We start from the raw sequence: 6,186 nt of genomic DNA, 5'->3' as shown, positions 1-6,186 counted from the left end.
AGAGCGTAACAGTTTTCAAACTATGCTAATCATGAGAAAGAGTTTTAAGAAATTGCTAGAATTTTAATACTTCAGGTTCCAGAATTTGAGAATTTTACATCTGTTACTCGTAACTCATTTTTAAAGTTCCCAAGTATCCGTTTTATTATTAACTCACATGTAATAAATTATGCACTTTCTAAAATGATGCTGTCATGTATTTTATTTTATTTATTTATTTTGTAATTATAAATTTATTTTTTATTTATTTGGCTGCATTGGGTCTTTGTTGCTGCACGCGGGCTTTCTCTAGTTGCAGCTAGCGAGGGCTACTCTTCATTGCCGTGCGCAGGCTTCTCGTTGCAGTGGCTTCTCTTGTTGCAGAGCATGGGCTCTAGGCGCACGAGCTTCAGTAGTTGCGGTGCGTGGGCTCAGTAGTTGTGGCACACAGGCTTAGTTGCTTGTTGCACGTGGGATCTTCCCAGACCAGGGATTGAACCCATGTCCTCTGCATTGGCAGGCAGATTCTTAACCACTGCACCGCCAGGGAAGTCCCTGTCATGTATTTTAATGTAATAATTGTCGTGATTCATTTTTACCTTACACAATTTTCAGTTTTTATCAAATATTGATATTTAAGAATTTGGGAAGGTTTTCATTTGCTTGGGGTTTTGGGGGTTTTATTTTGTTTGTTTTTGCTATTAATCAAATGGAATCTTAAGTTCTGAGACTGCATGGGCATTGAACTATTGCAGTCCTATTGATTTTCGTAGATCCACGTAGTTAGTTACTCTCTGCTCCTAGTTTGAACGTGGTGTACCCTGCTTTCTGGTGATTAGGGTAGATGGGTTTGCATCTGGACAACAAGTTAGGAGACGATTGCAGTAGTCCAGATAAAAGATAATGAGTTGAGTGAGGTGACTTGAAAACATGCATGTGTAAATATCCAACCAGCAGTCAAAAGTTTAGGACTGGTGCCAACAAATTGGGATAGCCATGAGGTCTTTGGCATGGAGCTGATATTTGAAGCCGTGGAGTGTAGGGGCTTGCCTCCGGGCCTTATGTGATGTACTGACTACCTCTTCCCCTCCATTTCTCATGCTGTATCCCTGACAGTGGCCTTCTTTATCTTCCATCATTACGTTATCCTCCCTCCCCACATAGGGTCTCCGCACATACTTTGCCACTTGCACATTCTTCAGATCACTACTCAGACAACACTGCCTCTGAGAGCCTTCCCTAGCCTCCAGACTGGGTTAGGTCCCCTTGTTGTACTGCTCTTAATATATGCTATATTTTTTTCCTGTATAGCACTTACCAAAATTCGTAAATAACTCTTTTGGAAATTTTTTTCTGTAATGTCATCTCCTCCCCAGCAGACTGCAAGCTCCTTGAGAGTAGGACTCATGTTTACTATCCTTCATCGTTGTATTCTTAGCCCTCAACACAGTTCCTGGGTCATGGACGGTATTCAAAATTGTTTGTTCAAAAACTGAAAAAGAGTCTTTAAGGACAGGCCCTTAGAAAATGCCTTCATTGGTTGAATGAGCTCAGGAAGAAAAGTCACCGGAGGAGACTGAATAGGAGCAGTGAGAGGCTGGTAACCAGGAGAACCCAAGATGACAGAAACTAAAGGACAGATGAAATCTGATCTTATAGGCAGGAGGGGGCAAATGGTTGCTAGTGTCAAGTACAAGGATGAGACCAAATAATACAGACATGACAGTTAAATGGTAGATAGGCGCTTAGCTTATTTCCATTTCTTAAAGAATTTTTCATTTGATTCTCTACATTCCTTCCCATGTCATTCACAAACTGATTTCCATGTCATAAGAGTTATGTTCATATTTATGTTTATAGAATATAGTGTTTATTTTTTTAAACTTTTAATTAGATAAAATGTTAGAATTATATCTGACAAAAAAATGAGACTGTAAGAGAAAGCACTTCAGAAACTAACATTGTAGACAAATGAAATATAAGTGTTATTACCCTGTTTTAAAAAGAAAATCTAGGGCTTCCCTGGTGGCGCAGAGGTTGAGAATCTGCCTGCTAATGCAGGGGACACGGGTTCGAGCCCTGGTCTGGGAGGATCCCACATGCCACGGAGCAACTAGGCCCGTGAGCCACAACTACTGAGCCTGCGCGTCTGGAGCCTGTGCTCCACAACAAGAGAGGCCGCGATAGTGAGAGGCCCGCGCACCGCGATGAAGAGTGGCCCCCACTTGCCACAGCTAGAAGAAGCCCTCGCACAGAAACGAAGACCCAACACAGCAAAAATAAAGAAAATTAATAATAATAAAAAAAAAGAACATTTGCAAAAAAAAAAAAAATTTAAAAAAAAAAAAAAAAAAAAAGAAAAGAAAATCTAACTTTCCAGACTTATTTCTTTAAGGTAAAATCTTTCAACATAGCACTTTCTCCAAACTTTGGCCAAAGGTACCTACTCTCGACATTTTAAAACTAATAACCTCCCCCCTCCAGTTGGCTATCTTTCTTGAATACTTAGATATTCTCCAAGAAAAGGATAAGCTGCTAAAATGCCGATAATAGGCCCTTCTGACCTCTGTTCAATTTGAAGAGACTTAAGCTATTAGCAACAGAACTGACCGTGTATGGTTATTTTTCTTCCAGAAAATTTTGTTAGCTAATGATTTCTAATGTAAAAATGTAGTAGCGTTTTTGACATTCCTCGTATTGGTCAGTCTTAACTTCATCTGCACAGACAGTAAGTATCAGTTACTCTGTGAGCTTTATTTTAGGAGACAGGGGAAATGAATAGGAAAGGGAGAAAATAAATGATATAAATCTGAAATTGGGGGTAACATAGCTAGTTCATTTTATTTATTTGTGTTTCTGTATCGTGTCTCCCTGAGGAAGAAAAGAGACGTGATGACCTCTTCTTCACTTTGTATACAAATATGCAAATTGGGGCAGCCAACAATCTTCTGATTTCTCCTCTGGTGTGAGAACTATGGGAGAACATTAGTAACAATTCAGTCATTCGTTTATTCAGCAAATATGAATATTTCATAGCTGCACAGTCTGCCAAGCCAACTCAGACAAACCAAGGAAGAGCGAAAATACACTTTTAAACACTTTATTATAAATTCTGTTCTTTAACCATAATGTGTTTTATCAATTTTTCCAAAATAAATCTGTGATAAGCTTTTTTTTGTAAACCTCTTAATCAAAAATAATGACTAATTTTTTTAGATTACTTTAAAATGTATGTATACATATAGATATGTATACAGAGAGGAGACAGACACTGCAACACCCCAGTGTTGCCTATGAAATCTGTCCCCTACCAACTTTTTTTTTTTTTCCTTAATTTTTTTTGGCTGTGCTGCACAGCATTCAGGATCCTAATTCCCCAACCGGGGATCGAACCTGTGCCCCCTGCAGTGGAAGCACGGAATCTTTTTTTTTTTTTTTTTTAAATTGTATTTACTTATTTTTGACGGCATTGGGTCTTTGTTGCTGCGTGCGGGCTTTCTCTAGTTGCGGCGAGCGGGGGCTACTCTTTGTTGCGGTGCACGGGCTTCTCATTCCAGTGGCTTCTCTTGTTGCAGAGCACGGGCTCTAGGTGCACTGGCTTCAGTAGTTGTGACGCACGGGCTTAGTTGCTCCGCGGCATGTGGGATCTTCCCGGACCAGGGCTCGAACCCGTGTCCCCTGCAGTGGCAGGCAGATTCTCAACCACTACTCCACCAGGGAAGCCCCAAAGCACGCCATCTTAACTGGACTGCCAGAGGAGTCCTCACTACCAGCTGTTAAAGCGTAAAAAATGTGTAGCTTTTTTGACAACATTAATGTTCTTAGTATTTACGTAAGGAAGAACTAAGTAAATATGTATATACTTAGATAACAAAAATCGTAGGATGGAAAGGCATTTTTAAAGTAATTTTTTACAACACTGGCACCCACCCAACCACCAAGAAAAAAATCTACACTAAGTAAGTGGCCTTGTAGCCCAAGGGTTCATCACAAAAATTCACACATGCCCCATATGCCTATAGACACTCCCAGTGCACTAGCTCTAACCCTACACTTATTTCTTCCACTCAAAAAGTATTTTGGAATGTAAGCAAAGGAGAAAAACATTATAGAGATAACTTTGAACCTGCTCTAGTTTCTTCCTTTTTAAGTACATGTTCTTATAGCTCACTCCTTTATTTTTAGTAACAAATTACCAGTGTTACTGTGCACAGTTGTTGAAGTTCACTGGGGCGGGGTAGGCAGCTCCCTCTCCCTTGAGGTGGCCCAGTCCACTCTGCAACAGCCTTGACCACTAGAAAGTTCTTGCTGATACTGAACTGAAATGTGTCTCCTCCCTTCATTCTGCCTTGTACAACAGAGTAAGTCTAAACCATCTTCCACATGGCAGATCTTCAACCTTTTAAAAATAATTATCACGCTCTCCCTGGTACTTAGTAAGCATCTCCATTTCCTCAGAGGACTTGGTTTTGAGTCCTTGCACCAGCCAGTCACTGGTCTCTGAAAACATATATATCTTCTTTCACTCGTTCTATAGATATTTACGAGCATCTTACTTTACACCAGGTATGCTTGGGATGCCTCAGTCTTATGCCCAGAGCCAAACATTATTTTCAGGGTATAAACTATTAATTCCCTTGTTCTGGATCATGACTGGGAATGGTGGGGAGAAGGCAAGTGATACCTGCCCAAGGAGGGGAGCGGGGGACAGCTTATTAGAATCTCCAGGGAACTGTGGCTTCGCAGTACATACCCTTCCCCTTTCCCTCACCCCAAAAGGAGTGACATATTCTCTTCCAGAAGCCTGCTTTGACAGTTACTGAGTTAGCGATTCAGGAAAATGTTCATATAATTTCTCATTAGTATTTAGGATGACAAAAAAATGAGAATTACTGGTCTGGAGTCTACGCCTTCCATTAATTCAGCTTAAAATCATGTTAGCTTTTTTGGAAGTTGAATCACACTGTTGGACAGATATTGAGCATATTGTTGACTGAAATCTTAAGTTTTTTCTAAAGGTTCTGTTGCTAAGCCAGATCTTTGCCCCAGAAGTTGGACTGGTCATTTATCACTTTTCATTATATTATTACAGCATGCTGAGATCATTTTACTTCCTAATTCTGTCATCCAGTTTGTTACCTATAAACATAGGAACGTGTCTAATTCTGTTTTATTGCTATATTTCTTGCATCCATGACAATTTTTTATTTACGATGAATTCCATCTACAGCTTTGATAAACATGGCACCCATATTTTCATGAAAATCACTGAAAAAATGAGAACTAGATAGATCTGAGTACAGTCAGTCTCTTCGAGCATACCAACCACCACCCTCCCATGGCGGGTTATAATCAGAACCCATGAGGCATGGTCAGTCAACCTGTTTTTAATCTAGCCCATGTTTCTGCTTCCACACTATCATAAAAACATCAAGAAAGACCTAGGCTTCTGCCTAGGAAAGTTCATTTATGCTGCAACTGTCATACTTCCCAGACCTAATCTAGTAATCCTGTCTGAGAAGACAAGTTTAGATGGGTTTCTTCTTAGTAAATCCATGTAGCGTCCTAGTAATCACTGCTTGTTCCTTTTACGTTTATTTAAAACCCTTTCAGTCCTTTAGTATGGCATCATGGAAACTCCCGGTCACGACTTTTATCCCTTTTTCAAAGGATAAGAAAGCCATCAGATCATAATATGATGTATGAGGAAATCTGTTGGCACTTAGATCTGTGAAGATTAAAAATATGAGACTAGGATTTCCTTTCATGTGAACTGTGTTCTAGGGGATAAGGGAGAATGAGAGTAGCTACAGTCATTTTTCTGCAAGTAACCAAAAGAATCCATTCGATCCATTGGAGAATCTTCCCCTGGATCTACAGTAACCATGCTGATCTGTATTAATGTCTATTTATTGAGCACCTACCTTACACAAGCATTGTGCTAGCATTTTGCATTTATTATCTTGTATAATCCAACAACCCTGCTAGGTAGGTGTTGCTGCTAGGTAGGTGTTGTCATTCCTTCTCTGAAGATATAAGGTGTCATAAAAGTTAAACACCTGGCCCAGGGTCACAGAGATGTAAAGTAGCACTGCAGGCTTTCAGACCAGGTCTCTCCAACACCAGATTCCTTCTGCCAACACTGCATCCTTAGAGTCTGTGGAATTCGTGCTTTTGACATCCCTCCCATTTGCTGACAGTGACCGA

General features: G+C 40.1%; 1 protein-coding gene across 1 annotated transcript in view; it reads left to right on the top strand.

Moving 5' to 3' along the window:
* The window catches only part of SCLT1 (sodium channel and clathrin linker 1), a 233,216-nt gene extending 233,036 nt beyond the window's left edge, over window positions 1-180 (top strand). The window contains exon 20 of the mRNA XM_007456987.1: window positions 1-180. This exon is cut by the window's left edge and continues 360 nt beyond it. The gene's annotated coding sequence lies outside the window, so the exon portion shown is untranslated.
* The last annotated feature ends 6,006 nt before the right edge of the window (window positions 181-6,186 follow it).

Source organism: Lipotes vexillifer, unplaced genomic scaffold (genome assembly GCF_000442215.2).
Source record: "Lipotes vexillifer unplaced genomic scaffold, Lipotes_vexillifer_v1.1 scaffold50, whole genome shotgun sequence".
Classification (NCBI taxonomy): Eukaryota; Metazoa; Chordata; class Mammalia; order Artiodactyla; family Lipotidae; genus Lipotes; species Lipotes vexillifer.
The sequence above is the reverse complement of the archived record's forward strand: the minus strand, read 5'-3'. Positions and strand labels throughout refer to the sequence as shown.